Raw genomic sequence first — 24,226 nt, 5'->3', positions numbered from 1 at the left:
TGTGTGTGTGTGTGTGTGTGTGTGTGTGTGTGTGTGTGTGTGTGTGTGTGTGTGTTTTCAAGTGGTGCCGAAACCCGGGAACGAGTGTGTGTGTTTTCAGAGGGCCAAGGGCAAAAAGAGCCAAGAGCATCCTGGGCTGTAGTAAGAGGATCACATCCAGCAGGAAGAGATATCCACTATTCAGAACTTGTTAAAGCTTCTGATTAACTTTTGGGGAAAAGGTGGTTAAGTGGCAAGAATAAATGCCATGTTTGAAAAAAGTATTTGCTAAGTGCAAACCATTTTTCCAAAGTTAAAGTACCATGAAGATTAAATAATGAAACAGACAGTCACTTGTTCCTGGAATTTTACAAATTGAAGCTGATAGATACTATGCTCTTGATCTTCAAGATAAGCAGCTTTATCAAAGAAGCCAGTTTGATAATCAAACAAGCAATCTGTGAGGAGTTAAAAAGGGATTAAGAAAGTGAAACCTTCAGAAGCCATGCTTCACTTGTTTAGTGGTCAAAATTACAGCTGCTTGTAAGCTTTATAGCTTCAAGGTCCTTTCAAATCATGGTGATAATGCACAATAGGCATTAACCAGACATTTAAAAGAAATACAGATGGATGTATAGATTAATTTTCACTAAAACTATGTGTTGATTTTTGCTAAAGAAACCCTGTATCAGCCTGTAAATTCTAACAAGTTGTGCCACACCTAGAAGCAAAGACTGACACAGGAAAAAAATCCTACTATGCTTCTAAACCTGTAACCATTAGCTGGGAGTTCAAACTGTTTTACATTAATATTTCAAGATGAATAGGCAGAAAAGTTGGACGTATTGAACTGGTGGGAAAAGATTTCTCTGGATATCACAGTTTAAATGTACAGTTATGCTTCTCTTTCTCAGCAGAGAAATAGTTAAGATCTAGCATCTGGAGTTAAGGTAGAACACGTTAAAATATATATAAACTGCTTTGTAAGTTTATTTAAGTTTTAATCAGCCTTAACAACAAAGCGTGGCATATCCAAACCAATCGGATACAAAAGTTGAGTACTCCTTCCCAAGACATAGATCTAAGACTGTTTAAACAAAGTAATTTAAGCAATTGCATATTAATACTTCAATTGCAAGTAAAAATACATACAGCTTTATATAATGTGTTTTTAAAGCCAAGAAGAGACCAAGAGACTAAGAAGTCTACTGACAGTCTCTTTGGAGGCTGTGTTTATCTTGCAGGGTTGGAAGGCACAGATCTTATTTGGTAGGCTTCCATAAAATCAGGCTTCTCTGCTACCCTTGAAAGACATCTGCTAATGCCAACTACAGTGAACAACATCCCTCTACGTGATGCTTCACTGCATCAGTTAAGACAATGTTCTTGTATTCTACAGCAGGGAGACATCAATCTTTTATTAGTCTACATTGTAGTAAGATGCTTGCACAAACGCACACTGAACACAATCTGTTACATTCACAGCAGACTACAGTATTCCAAAGTCAGGATTTATATAATAGGCATAGTTTAAGAGGTTTGACAAGGGCCAAATAAGACTGGCTGATATAATGGTTGATAACTTCTCAACAAGTATCTTTTTTAAAATCAAATTACACCGTGTCTATATCACAGTTACCTTACACCCTGTTTAAATAGGAAGTTCAGTGATTCACTTCTAAATGCCAGGGATAGATCCTAGTTTGGCTGCAATGGCAGAGACTGAAGCTTACAGCCATCCGTGTCAACACTACATCCAATCCTACATCGAGCACTGGTTAGATAAGGTCAGAATAAAGAGCCATTATTTTACTCATCACAAACAACATAGAGAATGTTTTGTATATCCGTGTTCTGTACTGTTCAATTTCCCACAGTTCAGTTCATCTTGGGCTTAAGGTACTTGCCATCTAAAATAGCCTAATTTAATAGTATTGTTACACTGAAAGCACCATAAGAAAAAACCCTAATAATCAAACAAAAAAACTCAATGGCACAATACTACTTAAAAGTGAGAGTATTATTCTGTCTTCTTCAAATAGAGGAATCTGTGATCTGCAAAAGTGCATATTATGTTCAGGAATACAGCGTACCTGTAGAAAGCAGTCTTGTGGCAATGCAATTCGTCACTGCCCCAAATATGCATCTGCTTACTTAGGTGGAGAAGCCATTACAGTTTGCACAAACTCTCAGAAGTTTCTCTTCACAATCTCTTTCAGCATGGAAAGAAAGCTTCCTGAAAACATCGGTTGAAGCCTGAGACAACCAGATACTCTCCTGCAACAAAACCCACAACAGCATCCCAGAGAAGGGCTTGCATGCAGGGCAAAATATGCTGAATGCAACTCTACTATGAAACATGCTTAATAAAAAGAACAAAGTCCCAAACTCCATTATGGAGTTTCTTTCACTACTCCAGAAACAATACTACTTTTGCAGTCCATGATAAGGCAAGACTCCAGCTGCAACCTGGTGCCCCCTTGCCAATCAAAGCAATTCTCTTCAGTCAGCAGTTTTACCATGCTTCTGTAAAACTGCCTGAAACAAAAGTCATGCTACGAAACAAGTAAACAAAAACCAACCTAAACCAATAGATAGAAACCCAGGTTGGAGGGAAAAACATGACGTGATTAAAAGTTGTATTAAAAGACTTGAAAACTGTAAGCTGGATATAATTTCAGGGGCTCAGATCACTTGTAGCACAACTCACAGGACAAAGACCTTGATTTTATTAGTACATACAGTGTATGTCCCACATCAGGCACCTGTCTCTTGTAAGTGATGTGTAAAGTAACACTGATTGATGCTGTTTCTCCAATCATTTTCCAAACCTTCCTGTTTAACGAGGTGAGCTGCACAATGACAGTTTATTTACCTGCTGGCAACCCTTTTCTTTGAAGGGTCACTGCTCTTAATTATAGTGGCACCTGCTTACTGCTCTGCTTTTACATCTGTCAAGGTTTCCATTATAAACCCATTTTTAGATGCGTATTCTGTAATACCCTTCAAGTCCACTGTGGGTTGAAACATGCCTCACAAGGTCTTGGAAAGTTTTTCTTTTGGTAAAGTAATCACAGCTAGTTCTCTCCATATCCTGTAACTCAGGATGCAACTTCCAGCTGCTTCATTGTAGGAAGGTTATATCTACTTTTTTTTTTTAATAAAACATACATTCTACAGTGGGGAAAACCTTAAATGGAGAGGGTGATAACTGTTCAAGTAAAACTGCCCTGAACCTAAAGTAAAGCTTAGTATTCTACAAGGACTGTTCCAAAAGTAATGCCTATTTTATTACAATGGCCCACAGTATCAGAGGCAGATGGTGGTACAGCAGTGGAGATTGAACCTTCCTACAATATTCCATTACATTTTGTTGCCATGTGACAGATGACAGCAGAGGGGCAGTCTGACATGGAAGTGTGGATGAAGGAAAGGTGTGCCATTAAATTCCTCCACGCAGAATAAAGGGCACCCACTGACAATTACTGATGCTTGCTGAACACTTATGGAGACCAAACAGTGGATGTGAGTACAGTGAGATGGTGAGCGATGCATTTCAGCAGTGTTACAGCAGGTCAACTCCACTGGTGCAGGTTTTTTTGTTACTAGCACAGCACACAGGCTCTTGTTCATCACTAGCAAGAACGCAGAGCTTATGGTGGTGACTGAATTGGAAAAATAGTGTTTTGTATCTGAGAATTTGTTCTATTAAACAGTGTTGATATGCTCTTCATGTCTTTTGTAGTTCCCATGGAATAAATATACAATAAATAGTACATAGGTCACTCTGAAAGTAATGTCTCCTATCTCATATTTCTTGTATTTGTTGGAAGGAGTTGCTTCTCTACCACTACTGAAGACTATCATGCCCAGAGCAGAACTAAAAACATGCCAGATTCTCAATCACTGGAACCCAGGGCTTGTTGCATTCATGTGAACCGATACTTATTACATGCAGAAGCAATAGAGTTCTGAACTACAGTAACTGACTGCCAACATAGTTTTCTTTCTCTCACTTGCCCCCTAAAGACAGGGAACAAAGATCACCTCAAAAAAGCTCCTGGAAGCTGAAGAGACTGGATACAGTGTTCGTATATCCCCACATTAGCCTCTCAGTGGCATCATGGCCTTCAAACTTCACACTGATGAGCCCATAAACTTAAGACTGCAGTACACTCATTGGAGAGTAGAAGTGCAGTGAACTTCTCCATATCTCCATCAAGAATCAAGGCACCTTAAGTCTACATCACATTCTACTTTTTTTTTTTTTTGACTGAATAGTTACCAGCAAACAGTAGGATTTTACTACAACAGCAGAATAGATTATAAATAGACAGGCTAAAATACATACTATTAATCCACATCCAGTATCTTCTTCGGAAGACAGCTGAATGATATTCAGTGACTAAAAAACAATACTTAACTTCATACCTGGCACTATATTTCATTTTAATGCTTAAGAATCACTAATACATTAATTCACACAGTGCCTATTATTGGTTTGTATATCCCATTTAATTTTTTAATATATATGCAAAAAAAAAAAAAAGAAAAGCCCTAAACTGCTGACATTGACTGTTTCTTTGAGTAAAATGTGAACTGTGACATCACTCAACTTCTGAATAATCCTGTTTAAAAGTGGACAGGCATATTCAGAAAGTTATGTTCTTTCTGCAAGTGTTTTCTTTGTTTTGAACTATTACTATTTCACAGCTCCACAACTCCCTCAGTGCTTAAGAGGACTTCATATTTTGTGTACGCTGAAAATTTAAGACAGATCTGTCAGCTATGTATATGTATTCAACGCTTAATTTGCGTACATAATACCAGCTGACTCTGGTTGCTATTTTTCTGATGTTGGCAGATATTGCTGTAACACTGGAATTGACTGTAAGCGCCTACATGTTATTACTAGCTTGTAGTATGAAAGATGCAAGAGACTCAAGAAAGCAGAAAAGAAAAACAGAGCAAGGTTCTTAATTAATTTATCCTCTAGCTAAAGCAAAAAAGGTAACTATGTACTCTTGAGACTTATGATTTCCAGTCATCTTTCTCTATAGGTCTGAGGGCAGTGCTATCTAGTATTTCCTGTTTTAAATATATTTTAGCTTATAATCAAGTATTACGATATTTTATTGTAGTTTTTCAGCCTCCTTCAAGGGTGGATCGAGTCCCCTCTTTACTTGTAAGGGAGATGCCTTTAAGTCTTTCCCTCTGAGAACATTAATGGGTACAAACATGAAAGCTGCTACTGTAACAAAAACGTCAGCAAAAAGAGAGCTACATTAAACAGTTATGATAGTGCAACAAAGCTGGGCCAAGAACTGCCTCCACTATGACCTTTGGCTTTATATTCCCAGAAGAAAGTTTTAAAAAGCAACTATTTATGATCAGCACTGCTAACCCCAGACTAGAGATACTTCTTTTATCAGACCCTTTAAGAACAGCATGAAATTTTTTTTCCCCCCTCTTCAAAAACCAGAAGATCACATTTTATCATCATCACTCTAGGCACATTTGCAATAAGCAAACTGGCTCTTAGAGGTACCTAAGAGCCTTACTATGCTTCCAAACCTTCATCACAATTTACTAGCAGATTTGATTTCCCAGAGAAAACAAACCCCAAACCAAAACACACACAACAAACTCACCAGGCTACAGCAGGTCCTCTGCACAGCTGTGAGATTTCTCCCCTTCCTCTGTTAAGTTCCTGGAATTTGAGATAGTTACTTCAAAGCAACAGGGAAGGGGTCCCAGCCCAGCCCATTCTGAAACTAAAGCTTTCCCTCAGTACATCACTTTGCTGCTTTCCTCCACGCTTTCTCTTCAGGGAGGCGTTTTCAAAGTCTCTCCCTCAGGACCCACACAGCCCCCACCCCAGAAGATGGAGGTTTCCCTTCACACCAAGCAGGCCTCACACCCTGAGATGGCACCAGCTTGCACCCTGCCCTGAAGCAGAGATGCTTCATGTTCCTAACCCTATACTTTGCCAGAAACAATGCAGTTGCTGCGTAAAAGCACTACTAACTAAACAGAACATAGAAGCACCCTCAGTAACTACCCCAGCATGAGTACTGCTCCTCCTGCTTCACCTCAATAACCCTAGGACCCAGCAGTATGTACCACTCCTCACAAGCATGCCTTCTCTGCTGCTCCTGAAATGGCTCCCACACCAACTGACCCGGCCCCTTCCAGCACCTTCTTCCCACCAAACAGCCTCAGCTGTGCTGGGCCAGTGGCACTGCCTCCCCACAGCTGCAGCTCGTTAGCTCTCAGGGACCTCCAGCCCAGGTGTGCTATCTTCTGCATGTGAATATAGTGGGCCCAGGAGGAGCAAATTAGTGTAATGATCCCTGATTAGCGTTTCTTTGGGCTGTGAGTCTTCATCTTGCCTGTTAAAGTGCTATTGCTGACAGTGTGTCTCTCTGCAGCTTGATAAGGTGTTATTTGGGCAGGTAGACAGCAGGGTTCCATGACCTGACCTGCACATGGTGATTGCGATAGTCACCGAAGAAACAAGAGCAATGCACTAGATACCACACAAAAAACTACCTTTCACTGCCCAAGTAAACGGACTGTCCATTCCCTGACAGTCCTGCCTACACCACTCAAATATTGCCAAATTTGAAGCTTCTAAGGCAGGAACTTGAAAAGAAGTACCAGGTTCCTACATGCATTATCAAAAGAAGAGCAGTTTATCCCCTTTTAGCATGCATCAGCATGTCTGTAACCTGAACCAGACATTATATGCTGCCTGATGGCTTATGGCAGCAGGGCTGTAGGCAGGATGGGGAGGTGGAAAGGCAGCTCTGCCATTTTTGGAGGGTGTAGGGGCAGAGCCTGTGGCTTTACATCAAAGCAGAGTTCATTAATTTTGCCAGAGAAAGAACTTGTTTGTTTATTTGGATATATATATATAAATCCTTTTCAGCTAAAAAGACTTAGGCAATGTCGTGTTTCCATGGAAAGATACGGTCATGGGCATGTACAATGTAATACAGCATAGAAGTGAATTTCATGCTATTTCACAACAGAATAAGAGCATACCTTGTGACAATACCCTTGGATTTTTTGGTAGACATTCCAAAATGCCTAGGAGACATTTCTGTTAAGTCTATTTTAACAGAGAGAAGGCCAAAACCTACAGTTCATTAACAGAGTACATTTGGTAGAAAATATTTACCTTCAAGATTTAAAGTAAGTACAGGGACTCTGATTAGTAGAGACTGAATGCTTTGCTGATTCATACTATATATAATAAAAGCTTAATAAAATAAAGTATATCTAGCTCATGAAGTCTCATGATACTGTGTTGTAATTTAGTCCACCGACAGCGTTTATTTAAAGTTGGATTCCATGAGTTATAATGAGCTAAAAAGTGCATGGATAAGCAGTTATTTCTGAAAATGTGGCTCCCTATTGATGTATATTTTGCACAGCCTGTATATCTTAATTGAACTGAAATGAGCATTGGACCCTAGGGTTTTCTAGGTCTGGTGAGGCATTAAATACACCAAAAGCACAATAAAAAATGAAAACAAAAAACAAAACAACTTCTACAAAGTATTGAACCTTATTGCATTAGCCCTGGGCACAGCATTTCTACTCTCCAGTAAAAATACAAAAAAGCATTGCTTACAGTCCTACATAGTCTATACCTATAACCTTTATCCCTATAATCCTATCTCCTACACCTCTGATGCACTCAACATTCTGTCCCATAAGTGCTTCTATTGTCACTTTGCTGTTTTCTTTCCATGTCATGCTCTTACTCTGGCAAGTGTGTGTATTTATTCTTCTCTGCTTTTTGAAGCGTCTCCATATATACCATTTTCATTTGTGTTCAGACAGTGTTCTGTTTTATGTATCTTCGTGGAAGTCTGTTTCTGCTGGTGTTCGATTAAAATCAAGTAGTAGTGTTTTGAAATTTTTTTGAATAATGTGTATTCTGTGGATGACTGCATATATCAAGATGAGTAACAACACCATCTTTCCATATGTTAGGTACACAAGTTGAAGTTGATGAAGAATGATCCAGTTCAAAGTAACAGGAGTTAAACTACTTTTCCAAATAAAATCTTTTAAAAGCGTAAGAGCTGTTGATTGTAAAACTGTTCTTTTTCCCCATCATATTTCCTTTTGATAGTTTTTTATACCAGCTACCAGAGCAACACTGAATACTCTAAGTAAGCCACTGATTAACCTATTTTTGAACGATGTTTGGGGACTCCAGTGGGTTAGGCAAAGACTTGAAGCCTCGGATGCTTACCCAAATTGAGCCGAACCTCTGAATACTTTGTTCGCAAATCACTCTTGGATGATAGTGTTAACATTGATACAGAGGGAGTATTATTGATTACTTTCCATTACCGTGACTGTTATATTGTCAATCAAAAACAAGAAGCCTGATAATATTCAGACTCCAGCTGTACCAATGTTCTCTTTTTGGGACTCATTAGTTTGCTCCAGCTGGCATCTTTTCAGTCAGAAAAAAGCATTCGTGTTTTCCTTCAATACAAACAAAATTCTATGAAAATATTTTGCATAAATGTGTGCCCCAATTAAGAATGACTTTTCTGTAAAAAATAATTGAAATAACTCATGCTTAGGCATTAGAACTGCAAGTGATGCAGTGTTAAGATGTATCTTTATTCCATATTTAGATAATCTGAGCAAAGATCTTTGCTAGTGGGTGAAAATGCCTGGAGTATGCAATAGATTTGAAATCTAAGATTGAAAGATTTCTTTGTTCTAGAGGGAGTTGTTGCTTGAAAATTAAGATGTTAATTCAAGTACCAAGTAAAATTCATTGAAGGGTTATAGTGCAGTTGGACAAAGAAAGGAAGGTCTACTGCTGTTATGCATTACTAAACTCATTTCACCTGTAAGAAAAAGAATATTGATTTAATCCATCTCACTTAGTTGCTAGTAAGACTGAAGAATAACTCTAGTTCAATTACACCAGCTGTACAGATTACAGGACTGTAGCAGGGGATGGCAAGAAGGGATGACACGATAGCAACACATGTAATTTCATTAGAAGATAATACAATCAATCTATCCTTAACAGAATGTAGAGTGGGAGATTCTGTTTGTTCCTTAAGTCTGTGACTTTGAAATGTCTGAGTGTTAAGCTATGTTTGATTTTTTCATTGTATTCATGCATAACCAGAACACAGACTGTAAGTACAATAACACATGGAACACTGGTGCTTGTCAATGTTCTGTAAGTCAAGAGACTTAATATAATTGTAATTAAATGATGAAACAGTTCAGCAATATTGATTCAAAATCATGTTGAAGTCAATGCAAAAATTTCAAAATCACTTCAGTAAGTTTTAGAGTAAGATTCTATATAGCAAAATACACTGAAGCAATGAAGATTTTTACCTGTATATTTTTGAAGGACATCTTTATTTTATTTTTGGAATTTCAGATTTTAGGAGGTGAGGGTTTTTTACCATTTTTTAAAGGTATGAATAGTCATCTTGAATCTAATGAGATATTCTGTGTTCTGTAAACATTTCTATACCTTGCTGCCACAATGACTTAAAGCAAAAGGTCAGATACTACTGTGAATAGAGTATTTAGATGCTCACTACACTTTGTTCAATTCTAAATGGTTACTTTCAAGGGAACCACAACATTTGATCTTATCAACATTTTCTGTTGAAACTAAAATGTCTTACTTTGATGGGTCTCAGCTTCATTTTGGTTAAGGAGATCGAAGAAAGCTAAGACCCACAATATTTCTTATAATGCAAAAGGTTGTTTTTTTTTTTTTGTTTCACACTCTATTTACATATTTGTCTGAAGTAAAACGTTTTAAACCATTTTTTATAGTCTTATTTTCCTACCAAGGCACAACCAGTCCAGTTTACCAGGATATGACTACATGCGTATGAACAAGAAGCAGAATTGACAGACACACTGCATTTGCTCATGGTTGCCAAACATACATAGAGTGGAAAAAAAGCAGAAAATAGTCCTTTAAGGAAACCCTGAACATGTAAAATTATACCTGATATACCTGACCTTAAATCTCTCTTTTGTAGAAAAGCTCGTACTGATATATTTCAGACTCTGATAATAGCAGCAAAGATTGTTTGACTTTCAAAACATATTTTTTACTCCAAAGCAATGCTAACTCTTAAGGCGGTGCCATTCAAAGTACAGAAAAACAAATATGAAAATTATGGTTTCCTTCAAAGTACCAAATGGAGATGGAGTTTTGATGTTTAGATTCCCCATATGTAATCTATCGATAGTAAGTATTCTTTGTCTTTCATGTTAGCTGCTAGGAAATGGTTTGGGTACTGTTAATATTTATCTGCTGTATTTTGCATTTTATTACAAAACATCTAATTGCTTGGTCTGGCTCTACAAAGAGTGAAAACAAAACAAATAAGCACTGATTTTGGTGGAAATGTTTTGCAGTTCTTCCTACACTGTGAATCAAATTATATGATAACTGGCTCAGCTTGATGAAGTTCTTATTATTGTGGCTCAGCTATTAAAGTTTACTTTATCATTTGCAAAAAAAATGCCAAGTAATTTAAATCTAAGCAACTTAAAGAAAAAACAGAGCACAGGAGGAATGAAGGGATGGGAGAGAGAATGAACGGAGGGAAGAACGAAAGTTGAGGCATAGTGCATTATTGGTGGATTCTGCCAAAGAGCAGAAAGGCAGTTTTCATCCAAAGTTCTGTTTTCCTATTATGCTGAACTGTGGATGCAGTTGCTCCCTAGTAACCCAGAATGGCAGCTGTGCAAACTCCACTTTAAAACCTGGTGTTTCACATGTTCATTTGGCATTTAAGCTCCATGAGGTCCCTCTTGAGTGGATTAATGCATATATGAAGCAGTTTCCTCTGGAATGGTAGAAATCCCATAAAGATCAATCCATATCTTCCTAAGCATCATTAAATCAGAATTAGAAACTCTAAGTTAATGCCGGTAGCATTAGCCAAACCGAAATGCCATTTGCTGCCCCTCTGTTCACCACTAGAATGTATGATGAGAGTTAGTATCTTCCAGAATGCTCCTGATTCTAGGTTTTTGGTAAGTTTCCTCCAGAAGAATATTAACTTCCAGAAATATGAAGAGAAAAATACACTGAAAAGGGAACAACATGACTTTAAAAATGTCTTTAAATAATACATGCAAACAGACCGCTTCTGGCCACCCTTTTGTTTCCCTAGTACACCCCAGGTAGTATCAGCACAGCTGAAGAGACAAAATTATTTAAGTTTGAAGAAGATCTGTGTTGGTGTATCCTCATGGGAGACAGGCTGTAGACCACTTATTGTATCTCTGTTATCACACAGTTTTTGCATAGAATATCTTATAGAACTACAGCACTTCTGATGCAATTTACTGAATCTTTTATACTGGAAAAGCTAAAGACACTGGGAGAAAGCACTTAGACAATGCTTGTTAATTCAAAAATGAAAGTCCTTGATTAACACAGTGTGAGTGTATTCTTATTAATATTCTGCAGTCTGAAACCCAGTTGTCACTGGTAGAGATTCCAGTGCTGATTAAATCACAAAAAAGGCCTCTGTTGCCTTGCTAAACAGGACCTGGGCAGTCAGCCTGCAACTGTCATCCAGCTGAACTTGCTAGACATTGGCAAAAGATAGAGTAAGCTAAAGAAAGTTTTTCAAGCCTGTGCAAGAGTAATTTCCTTTCCATCTGCCATTGTGGAACATAGCTTGATTTTTCTAGCCAGAAAATCTTGTGAATGCCTGCAAGAATTATGCCTTCATAGTATCACTTGGCCTGTAGTTCTTCCAAAACCACTAGCAGTATGCTTTTTAGGAGATTTTAGTTTTAGCCACTTCCTTTAGAAGTGCCACCATGCTATAACTTTTGTGCTGCTAGTTGTTCAGTGTAGTAGGCAAAAGCCAGTGCAGTTATGTAAAGCCGTTGACTTCAATGCTAATTTGGGATGCTAGTTTGATTTGTAAAACACAGAGGTTCATGAGACACCCAGTACAGACACCAGGGTGACTTCATCAGCAGTATGACCTGTTTCTTCTTCCCTATTTGTTTTGCCTCTCCTTTGCCTTTGCACCCACAACACATGAAGTCATCATATCTGCTGTTCAGTCAGTCCTCTAAGTCTGAAAAGGTTAACACCCTGGGGAGCCAGATCAGCTCAAGAATGGGTGATCTAATCTGAACTAAATAGGAGCTTTAGCTATAACATTGCAGTAAGTGATATCTGAAGCTGGTTCAATTAAAAGAAAAAGCAAACCCACCAAAAATCTCCTTTTTTTCCATCTTTTTTCTCCTTTCTCATGATAAGGATAAAGTGAACTGAAATATTTATTTTTAAAATACAAACAAGTGAAAATTGAATGTGTTTCTGTTTATAATTGCATCTGTAGATAAACACCAAGAAAACAGAACTGTTTTATTAGCCAGAGGCCATTTTTATATAGGAACAAATCACTATTAATATATTTAGGATTACATTAAAAAGTTTCTAAACTTTAGAATAATCAAATGTGAGAGCAGCTTTCTAATAAAGATTTTTAATAAACCTAACATATTAAGTTTTATCTGTTTATGATCATGGATAATTACAATAGCTGATACTGATATTTTAAGGGGTTTCCAGTTGCGAATCCTGTATTGCTATCTCTACATGCTGAGGTCCTTGATGAAACAAAATGTCAAAGCAAAAAAATTATACAGGAAAATGCATATGAAATGTATTTTTGACTATGTGCTATTCTCCTTTGAAAACTCAAATCTGTGAATGCTTATGCAAAGCAAGCCACATGTTGCTGTTCACATTTAACTGTCTGCTCTTGCTACAGAAATCAAGCCTAATTCTAGGCCCTCATGGCATCATATGTCTTTTGTCTCACACACAGCAGCCAACAAGACCTCTGAGTCCTTGTTCAAATGTATCACTGTAATATCTTGCAATTAAATGAAAGATACCAGTGCTGTGCACATTAGGGTATGTTTTCTGTGCTTCTGCAATACAGCTGCAGCAGCCTTTGAATTTAACACATTTAGTATGGGTTCTGGGAAAGAATGCTCTTATTTTAACTCAGAATGTAAACTACTGCAGAAGGATTCAGCTTGAGCTTTGGAATGAGCACAAAGAGGCACATTATTACTAACACTGCCTTATTGTTAGGATTATTTATTGTGTTGATAAAATGGTCATAATTACTCCAGCCCATTTTTCATTATGCTCTTCATTGCTATTTAATTTTCACTTCTGTACCTCTTTAGACACTTATTTAGAAAAAAATATAGGACATTTATCATGGTACTGCATTCACAGACAGATATGCTTCCTTTGATTAACTCTCATTTTTCTGGTGGACAGCATTTGTTTAAGCAACAAGCAGTGCTTTCTTTTGTGCTGTTCTCTTTTTACACCATTGTGGCAATTCCTACTTTTTTACTTACTTTCTGCATTACCTGGCTCATCATGGGTCTTCTTGGAATCAAGGTTATGAAATACTCAGTGGTATTAAAACCAACAGAAATAATAATACTTCATCACTTTTTGCTAGGAACATGAAAGACTTTACATAATTCATTGTACACTGTCTTTGCAGTAGGCTTGACAGTTAGCTACTTGAGTTTTAAATTACTTTTTCTGGGTTTAGTAGGTCCTGTCAATTTCTTAAACTATATTACCTTAATGAGGCATATGTAGTCCCTATAGTCTTTGCAGTTATATGGCAGTTTTGTGATTAATACTAATTAAGTACACATTTGAGGTGAATACTGAAAATTATCATTCAACCTTGACAGTGAATACACCAAAGCAACATTCTAACAAGGCGTCAGAGAGGGAGAAACTAGAAAAACTTGCCTTGGTTTTCTGCTATGGTAAGTTGAAATCAAACAAGACTTGTTTTAACAGTGTAGGGAGGCCCCAAACAGGTTTGATAGATTGCTTTAGCTTTCCCAGTACAGGTACCATAAAAATGGGCAATGCAGATCATGACAGAACAGAAAAGGTCTGACTATAGATCAGAGGTTTGAAGACCATCTTACAGTATCTTCAACATTTCACTTACTTTTCTCAAACTGATGATGAAGGAGTGGGACAGAAGATTTAACAATATTCATTGAATGGGAACTAATCAGAGGTACACTGCGTGCCTTAAAGATTAACAGTATTTTAGGCAGTGGAGCTCCTGTTCCTCTAACTTCTATTTAAGACATTTGCTGTGCCTGTTCCTGTGCTATTAGTTTGAATTGTACCTGTAATAAAATTAAAAGATACTGTAAATGGCACTTCACACTTCCGTCAAACTTTTCAACCACGGACTTCAAAGCACCATTCAGGATTCTTAGCACGTTTCCAGCAGATGTGTTTACACACATATCAAGGCACCAGGGAGCCCACTTTACACAGCCTGGCCTTTGCTACAAGCACCTGTCTTCATTGTGGTGGAAAGCGAGGGGAATATTTTTCAGACACTTTGTTCTCCTTTGTTGTGCATGTGATAGTTCAGGGCACGTGGACTGTTAGAGAATACCTGTGCCTGACCCTGGTACCAGTAAATGGACTTGCCTTCCTTCTCAAGTGGAAGAAGCCTGCATTTTGTGGCACAGCATTACACGCTTTTACTTCCTGCTGAATTGCCAGTGGTGGAGAATGACGCTTTACATTTTGGTTTCCTTTTGTGTATTCCTATGCCTCTGAGAAATGTAATGTGTTTTTATAAGCATACAGGAGAGATGAGTCCTGATATCAGGGAGAGAGACTGACTTATACATCAGCACGTGATGGGGAGAGTAGGCTGAAAGCAAGCGGGAAAATGCACATTCTGACTACATAGCCCTGTGGACAATAGAGTAGGAAGAAGCTTTTGGCAACAATGGCAGAAACCGTTGTTTAGTTGGATAAACAAGTCACAAACCTGCACAGCTTTGTGTGCTTTTTAATGGAGTTGCACAATAGTTGTACATAACAAAAAAGTAGAAAAACTGTGTAGGGAAAATCACAGATACTTTGAAGTCAGTTAAAAAAACCCCATCCTTAACTTGAATAGGCCAGGATTTCACTTTAAAAAGACAGCAGAATTGTTGCATTAAAGAAAAGAGTAGATTTGGGAAAGAAAAAATTCCTTGCACTAAAATTTAACAGACTGAAAAATAGTTTTCCTGTGAGAAACATCTGAAGTGCCATTCCATGAGCTTATTAACATTTTCTTGGACAAAGCACTTGTGAATATACTGCTATGTGCTGGATGAACTAATAGGCCTTTTTCATCTTTTCTCTTTTACTACATTGCTATAATAAAAGATACAAAAATCAATTCTTTCCAGGGATTCAAGGAATAATTTCACTTTATGAAGCTAGAAATATGCCAATTCACTTGGCCACGTCCCTTTAAGGTGACATTCTAATAAAGCGTGTTAAATTATTCTTAGTTTGAAAACTTGTGCCAGCCTTTTTCTACATTCAAATCACTTTACACATTTTTGACATAGATTATGTGATTGTTGTTTTGCATCTTAGCTGGTAGAAATCCATGGTTTCTGAATTTCATTCTGTTTCTCTTGCAGTACAACCACAAAGCATAAATATCAGGCACAGATTGGCTTTTTTTTTTATACATGTCGTAATGATATAATGATATAATGACTGACACAGCAACCCTACTTCTGTGTAAGTAATTATTTTCTTATACACTGTAAATGGAGAACTATGTTATCTTTTGTTCCTGATGAATGGGAATTTAAAAGTAAACCTTTCAAAGAACCCGATTTTAAATCAAACATGGTTAAGCTTCTCAGGTGTTTAACAAAATATGACTGGCAGTGTGTCTTTACCTAAAAGAAAGCGGAAAAATGGCATACTTCTGCTATGAGTATGTGCAGAGATTGTAAGTCGAAATGACCTCCAAGCTGAATGAAGGCTTTCCCTCAGTCTTAGCAGGATTTATAACATTGGATATCATTGCAAATATGTGTAAACCACTTCCAGAAGAAAATTCAAGAAGGACAGAGACAATTATTGTGATGGGGATAGGATTAGTGAAGGGACTGAGCGTTATGTATATATTTATTTTTAGACTTTGTGAATGTGAGGCCAGGACTTGGTTACTGGTAAGGTCTCTTCAGACACTCTTATTTTAAAAAGGCTTTAAACATGAGGGATGGAAGGTTGGCCAATGTCACTGGTGAAATACTGACCCCAGCAAAAACAGTTTGCATTACTGACTTGATGGGGCCAGGATTTACCTTGAGTAAAACATGGATATTCTCCAAAATGTACATGTAATCTGGCAGTGTGGAATATCTAGTAGCAGAAACACAGATTAAAACATCAAAGCCTTTATTTGCTTTGTGCCAGTTCAAAGCACGTCACAATTCTATGCACCTCAGCATAAGTTCCCTCTCCTAGACCCACTTGTTTATTTTCTCCTTTAAAGAACTAGTAGCATGCTCTCTGAAGGTTGTGTTACATTGTACTAAGTTGCTTGTTCTAGCAATACAATAGACATTGTCCTAGCACAAAGAAAATGATTAATTAAAATTTAATTAGTTTACTGAATACCCTGGACATTTTTAAAGGAAGATGTACATAAAAAGGAATGGCTTTTATTCACAAGTTCTGCTTTTTCTCCTTAACTATAGAGATGAGCAATTAGGTAAGCTCAGTAAAAAAAAAAATAAATCACCGCTTTATATTTTATACATAAGAGAGACAATATCGTGAGAGGTTATAAAAGAAAGAGCTAGAAGTATAAATGCCAATAAAACTTATAAGGCAATTTAATATGGTGCAAGGCCTGATTTCTGCATAGCTAGGTCCTTAGTTTTTATGCTCACTCAAGCTGAATGACATGCAGAGATGAAGTCGTGTGCCTAAATTCTGATAGTTTCATTGGGACACATGGACTAGAGGTGATATCAGGAATAGGGATGATCTAAATTATTGTTTTTGAAGTCTTGTATCTGCTCACAGATATCCTTGTTCCCTGAAGGATGAAATACTCCTCTCTGAAACCAGAGGAATGAGGAATGGGAAGTGAGACCTCTACTTGCATTTCCAGCTCTGGGACTGTACAGTTATAGCAGCATAATATAAATTCAAGAATGTATCATAGAGATTTTATTTTCTAATCTATAACAAAGTCAGCTGCATGTGAAAAGTACTGCACTTATGGAATAAGAGCTACAGTCAAAAAGCCCTTTAACTTCTCTTTCCTTTTCTCCAGTACAGGAAAATTAATCCTTCCTTCTGTGCTTCTAGGCCACTCTCATATTTAGCAGAGTTAAAGCCAATTTCATTTAGTTATTTTTTAAACCACAACTCCTAAACATACCTTTTATCGGAAGATGAGGCTCAAGTGCCATGGACCAACAAAAGCAAATATGGCCAGTTCTCTGATGTTGTCTTGAGTGTCCCAGGCTCAATGTGGAAAGTCCATTACTGAGTCTTCAAAAGTAATTTCAAAATGCAAATGCACTGGCTAACAGATTCTTGTCTCAGAAGGATAGGCAATTTCCTTACCCCATGCTCATTTATTTTTCATAAAGAATGAAATATGGGGCAGAGTTTTATTTGTTGACAGTTATCAGCAGTAACTCAGACTCAACACTGACCTAAATTCTTCCTGCTCAGAAGCGCTGAAGTAGAAAATAATGAAGGCAGTGTTGTTTCTCTAATGCAAAACTTGAAATTCCTGGAATGCCTGTTTAAGGCCTCCACTTCTACTCTTTGATTCCTTACAGTAAATTTTTATTGTAAACAAATTTACCTATTTGTTAGGTGTTGCTATAATACCCTAATAGAACAGTTTCTCTCTCTCTCTCTCTCTCTCTTTTTAACTACCATAGGCTTTTTTGTAAAAAAGATTCTGAATATCATTTACGGAAGAGTGGGAATCCACGACTTTATTCCCAGTCATGTATTTTTTAATTTTCACGTGCATGCAGAATTTAGTGCTGAAGCATAACTTTATGGAATAACTGCAAAGAGATGGTTGTTGCTGATGCTGTCATTGCTGTTTGAAATTAATAATTTGGCCATAGTAAATGTTTAGAACTTAAATGTCTTTGTCCTCTGTTGCCTTCTTTACAAAGGTGAATATTTTTATGTCAGAGAAGATTCTTGTTTATGTTGTTTGGTACCTTTCTAATGATGCATCATTTTGAGGAACGTTTCTTTGAGAAACAACAAAATGACATCATAAAAACTGGTGCTAGCGTGTGTCAGCACTTCTAACAGTATTTAGCATCAGCAATAGCATCAATGACGTTTTTATTTTACTGGAATAAAATATTATGACTAATGGTAATTAAAGCTCTGTGTACAGCTTTGACATCTCAGCAGGAAATCCTACCTTTCAGCTGAGAGGTTTCAGGGCATGATATAGATAACAATATGGCAGCCTCTCAGTATCATTGTACCCTCAGGTTGGTAGGCAGCCAGTTTTCTCATGTACTGTCTCTGAATGCCAAATCTCAAATGTCTTTCTTTTGCTGTTTCTCTTTCTTGTATTTACTGCATTTGGCCAACAACTGTTTTCCCTCTGTCATTAGGGCTTTTTTTCCTATGCAAGGAGCTGTCTACCTGTCAAAGATTTCCATTCAGTCCTCAGGGGTGAGAAGAGCAGAACTGTATGATTGGAGAAAATAAATTGCTCAGGAGCATTCCCCACTGTGCTGAATCCAGTACAGAAATACAAATGAGAGCAAATAGCATAGCCAAAATCTGCCAGCATTGTGCTGCTTGGAGCTTCTCTACACAGAACACAGAGAAGCTTGACTTCCCTGGCATCTGTTATGTCCAGGAACAGCCTGTTTTGTCTAGTGGTAGTGTTGATTTAAAGTAATGTTATCACAGTGTTTGTTGTATTTCATCTTGGAAGCAAAAAATACATTCTTTGCTTTTTAATTTAACTTCTGGATGTATCTGAAAAAAATAGTTTTTTTCTCCTTTGGTGTTGGAGGATTTTAGAGGACTGCACATCAAATTAAAAATTAACATTCAACACTTTCTCTGAAGAGCATAACTCCACACACAATCAGGGTGAGCTCTGTGCAAACTTATTTACGTGAAGGCTTTTTGTTCTATGAGTACATCTGTAGAACTGGTTCTAATGTAGATCTCTGAAGGCAAAGGAAGAACCAGAAAAAAATGTAGGATATGTTATGGAAGAGCCTGATATATAATGGCCCTTGTGATAGTGTGCAGCTGGGGGAGAAAGTGCACGTTCCAGAATTGGTGCATATGGAGAGACATTGCCCTGTTTCTGGCCTGAATGTCTAGTGTTACTCTGCTTCACAGAGCAAAAATTACATTTTCTTTATATGTTTGTTCTAAGAAATGGATGGTGAAAGTCCTGCATGAAAATGCCACACCTGAAATTGCATAGTCTCGGTAAGGCCCCTGCTATCCATAGCTGGACTGGAGATAGGTCTTCCATAATCTATGGAAGGTTGCTCATGGCTTATGTATGCCTCAGGGTATCTGTCACTGGTTGTAGCCCATGCATGTTTCATTTCCCATTAAACTATTAGTGCCAGCTTCAATAAAAGGGTGTTCTTATAAGAGATTCCTCATGATACTTCTCCCATGTTCTGGTGCTACTCAAATGTGATGCTGCTCAAGGGAGGTCTGCACCATACCAAATGGCTGTGCAGAGTGGTCCTCACTTCAAAGGCAACTCTGGAGAAAAGGAGCCGAGGTGAGGGTCAGGCATTCTGTTAACACAGCTTGATGCTCTGTCTATGTTACTATACTTAGCTACTTTTCTGTAAGACAAATTTTAATACAGTTACATTTGGGAAATATAAAAGAGCACGGGTGTATTGCATGGAGTAGGTTGTTTCATATGCCGTGGAAAGTTCTGCTAATAAAAGATGTCACTTTACTAATGTAATTTTATATTATTCATACTTGCATATTGAATTTTCACTTTTCATATTGTAATTTGTATTTGATCTCATTATTATACTTTCCTAGTCCGCCATACCTCACTGGGGAGCTGTTAGGTTGAGTATTTGGTCTAGTTTTATTTTCTCGTTCCCGCTGTTCCCTTCAGAGTTGTCGTTAAACTGAGAATTTGGTGTTCTATATTTTTAATAATTTGTAAACCTCAGAGGGCTCATTAGATCTTTGTATCTCAGACTGTGTGGGTATATATATATACAGAGATTGAGAGACAGCAGGTATACATGTTTATACATTTGTGTTTGTTTGGGAGGAAGAAATGAATTTAGGTATGTAAAGCAGGAAACTTAAATATGTCATTGCTAATTAGTTAGTGTTGAAATAAGGAGCTTATATCCCAAGATCCTTTGAAAATCTGGCTACTCATATGTTTGCTAAATATGGATTAAAGTATTTAAATATTCAGATTTTTATGTATGAGCAGAATACTCATGTACGTGTAGGTATGCATGTATATTAAAAGTTACACAAATGTATAAACATTTTCACTTCTTAGTACATCAACAGAATACAAAGGCTATTCTACGATGCCGTTGAGTATTGGAAAAGGATAGTTTTGAAAATAAAGCAATTTCTATTTTGAAAGTTGCTGGAAATCAGTACTCATACTGTAGCACTCTTCATGGTTGTTCATGTTATTAATATTATTATTAATGTGTCTGTAACACTGGGAAACCTGGATCACATTTGCAACCCCATTGAGCAGTGAAGGATCTTTACTACAATGATGAACAAAAAATAAACCCTTTCTGTAGAAGTTAAAATTGTTTCTTATCCTCACTGGGTAGAAATTCTTGGTTGTTCTGAATGTGCAGGTGTGCACAGAGAATCTATGTTAAGGCTAACACCTGTACTACCTTTCTTGTATATCCCAATTGTGTCTCATTATTTTTCTGCCATTAAAAAAAAATCCTTCCTCAACAACACAGTTGTGAGACCAAAAGTCGAGACCAAATTTTTTAAGAAGTTACCTGGCCTCACTAAATCATTCCTTACAGTTCATTGAGTAGCCTATTTGGTGAGTTGCTCGTGGTTTTGTTTGCTTGTCAGAAAAAGTTCCTAGAAATTTGATGTGAGCCTCGGCACTAATTCCATGTGAAAAAGCAACATTATCAGATGGAAAAAGAAATTAATTCCATGGCAAATTATACATTATTTTTTCACTGCAGGGCTTACTTGTTATGACAAAAATGGCACTTAAGTGGCACAGCTCCCTTGTGAACAAAATAGGAAAGCTCTGAGGGGTAATTCTTACCTGAAAATAGACCATCATTTAAGACCCTTTGCAGGTATGAAAGATTCCAGAGCACACAATAATCAAAAGGCCCCAAAATCTATGTGGAAGCTGTTATAGCCATTACAAGGAAAGTAGATGAGAGCATTCTGATGTGTTATGAACTTTCCCTGAAATCATCAAATGTGCGTGTTTCAGTCAGGAAGAAGTCATCTGAAGATTGCTGTCCTACTGTCTGCTTCCCTACTACAGGAGAAAAAAATGATCGGATCAGCTCCCATCTGTTTTGTCACCTACTGCCATTGTGTTTAGTTATGTGCATAGAAGGAGTGCTTGCAGCATGTGTGGTGCATTGCTGGCATTGCTCAGTATGGAAATGAATTCATGCTCCTGGGAAAGATACTGTAATCAGCACTGGTTATGTTGAAATAGAGATTCTCCTCTATCACTGAGAAAATATTTCTTGTGCAAGAAACTGGGACTCCAATGCAACTCCAGATTCATTCTGTAACTGTCAGTGTTAAAATACTCAGTTGTCTTTGTGTCTGTCACAAAAGGAAATATCTTTTCATGTGCTTAGTAGACATTTTCCAATATTATAAGCACTCTGCCATTTCCAAGTGGTTGGATTCACAAAGCTTCAGACAAAGAAATCAGGAACCATGTGGTGTTTGGTGATGGTCTGAGGTCAGAACAGGATGAGTACTGCTCCTGCATGGGAATGTTAGTTCTGCAGCAAATCTGATGTATGAGTGTTTATCTCTCAGTAGTGCCAGATGGGTATAAATCTGGGCTTTCAGGTTTTGGAGTGCTAAATTTGTCAAGATGGCATTGTGAGAATATTAGCTGCTAGCTGCTAAACTCGATGCTCACCAGAAAAGCTGCTCTTGATGGTTCCTGATAAGCTATGTGAAATGTTTGTCATTTGTACTTTTCTCAGAATTTCTTCCTACTGTTCATCTTGCCTGGCTTTTAAAACTACATTTGCTTTAAGCTCCGTGAAAAACGACATAAGTAAACAACATAAAAATCAACTGTGTTACTTAAACATTTTTTACTAATTAAAGGTCTCCAGATTTTCCCATTGTTGCAATAGATAGATTTTTGAATGTCTACAATTTCTTAAGAACAATCATATAAGTGCATTGATTGCTATTTCATGTTCTTGAATATAAGTTTAGCTGTAAGCTTTCTGCAAAATCAAGCAAGTACTATCCCCTGTGCTGCCTGTGTATGTACAGTATGCCAGGATGTATGGTGCCATCAATTGGTTTATTACCACTAGTTCTTTCCAAGCTTTTGATTGCAGCCATAAACCCCAGAAGGACTCATTAAGCCTTTTCTCACTTTTATTTCCATGTATTTGGAGCTTGCTTAAAAAATAAAGGTTTTAACCTCGGTAAAACTTTCTTGAACACATTTTGAAAATCAGACCAGGTCCTAATTGAGCAGAACCTGTGATCTTTCAAGAGGTGCTTGGGTCTGCATGCATCCTGTCATTGACTGTAGGCTCTCAGAGCGAGGGGAACAACATAGCATTTGACAAACAAGAAAGGTTAGCTCCTTGCTTCAAGAAAAGCTGGCCAGTTTTGAACAGAAACTTATGATGTTAGGTGCAGACAGAAAGGGAAGTTAAACTCCAAACTAGAAGATACGATGTACAGTCTGGGTAAATGTTGTGCATATAATAATTTCTGCAGATTAACCTGCAGGAAAATAGGAAAAAATGTTTTCTGACTTGCATTTCATAGGATGGTAGGAGAGTGTGAGAGTGGGAAGTGAACTTTGCCTATGCCTCGTTCTCTTTGGTGTGCCCAGCTGAAATATTTTGTGTTACTTGGTGTTTTCTTTCTTGCTAAACAATACATATTTGGGCAGTAACTCAGCCAGCATGAACTGGAATAGCTCAATTGAAATAAATGTGTTTATGTTAATTTGTACCAATTCAGGACTCTCCTCATGTACCAGGGCCACGCAGTCCTTTGAAAAATGACAGCAATTTTTTGTATAATAACAGAATGCTGTTCCTTGGACTATGGAAAACAACTCAAGCTTCATACAACATTATGTTCAGTAAAAATATTTGGCTTTGAGAGTATGGTGTTGATTTCCCCTACATGAAAGCCATCTGACTTCTCTAACAGTTTAAATAAATTACTTGTTAACATTTACAGCTGTTGACTTACTCACTCATCACATCACAGCAGATCAGTGCCAGCAGGAGTGAAAGTTGTGTTCAAGCAACTGAATTTAACAAGCCAGAAAAAAATTAATTCCAGAAAGTTGAAACTTTTAGTTCCATGCTGTTTCCAGAGAATGAGCCACTGTCACCAGTTCAATGGATTCCCTGGAGGCTCTGGGCGAGCAAAGAGGTCTGCCTGTACAGAGCTTCTTACACCAGGGCTCTGGTCTGGGAAGCACCTGACCCTGGATGTGGAAGCTCTAGCCAAAGAGGCTGCAGACATCTTCATGTCTGAGGGGCATTTAAATCCCCATTGCTCTCTTCAACTAATGAGAGGCTGAAACTTTGAATCTGATTCTTTTCTCTTAGAGTCTCTGTTTGAACTTAAAATTGACGTTAAGTTAGAAGATTTTCCCCTAGTGATCTATGCAGATTAGTCAAAATTCTTATGTTGCTGTTTATTTTTTTAAAAAACAGGGACATGAAGACCATTCCCGTTAATGAAGCTTTTAGCTCAGATAGAATTACCTCTATTTAAACCAAGTTTATACCCCTCCACCCTATATTGCTATCTGCTGGCAGATGAAGACGTTAGGAGAGAACAGAAAAGATCTATAGACAGTTTCCTTCATTTTCCCATAAAAGTACATGAACAAATTTCTATTTCTTTTAACAATAGTCTGTGGATTGTAGGCAAAAGGTTGAGCTTTTACAGAGAGTTCTGTAAATAAAATCTTGGAAAGAAAAAAAACCCTGTAAGTAATCCCTGTCTTTCTAGCAGCTAAGTCAAAACACAGATCTAGCCTTCTGCACTCTGGAGAAATCCAGATGTTTTGAACTCCAGTCATCTTGGCTTCCCATTTTTTTAGATGAAACTAGG

At 37.5% G+C, this 24,226-nt stretch overlaps 2 long non-coding RNA genes across 6 annotated transcripts in view; both read right to left on the bottom strand.

Annotated features, from left to right (window-relative positions):
• LOC110400100 overlaps positions 1-6,242 on the bottom strand; it is a 28,015-nt gene extending 21,773 nt beyond the window's left edge. For 2 of the 5 annotated variants that reach the window (XR_002439636.1, XR_002439633.1), the window contains exons 1-2: positions 6,113-6,242; positions 5,631-5,689 (exon numbers count right to left, since the gene is read on the bottom strand). This is a non-coding gene — a long non-coding RNA (uncharacterized LOC110400100). Of the gene's footprint in view, positions 1-5,630; positions 5,690-6,040 lie in introns of all 5 variants that reach the window. The other 3 variants (XR_002439635.1, XR_002439632.1, XR_002439634.1) reach the window with 2 other exon arrangements.
• LOC110400098 overlaps positions 1-24,226 on the bottom strand; it is a 232,430-nt gene that overhangs the window by 68,340 nt on the left and 139,864 nt on the right. The gene's annotated exons all lie outside the window — the stretch shown is intronic.

The sequence above is a fragment of the Numida meleagris genome, chromosome 5, assembly GCF_002078875.1.
Source record: "Numida meleagris isolate 19003 breed g44 Domestic line chromosome 5, NumMel1.0, whole genome shotgun sequence".
Taxonomy (NCBI): Eukaryota; Metazoa; Chordata; class Aves; order Galliformes; family Numididae; genus Numida; species Numida meleagris.
Note: the sequence above shows the minus strand (reverse complement) of the source record. Positions and strands in the feature narration are given on the sequence as shown.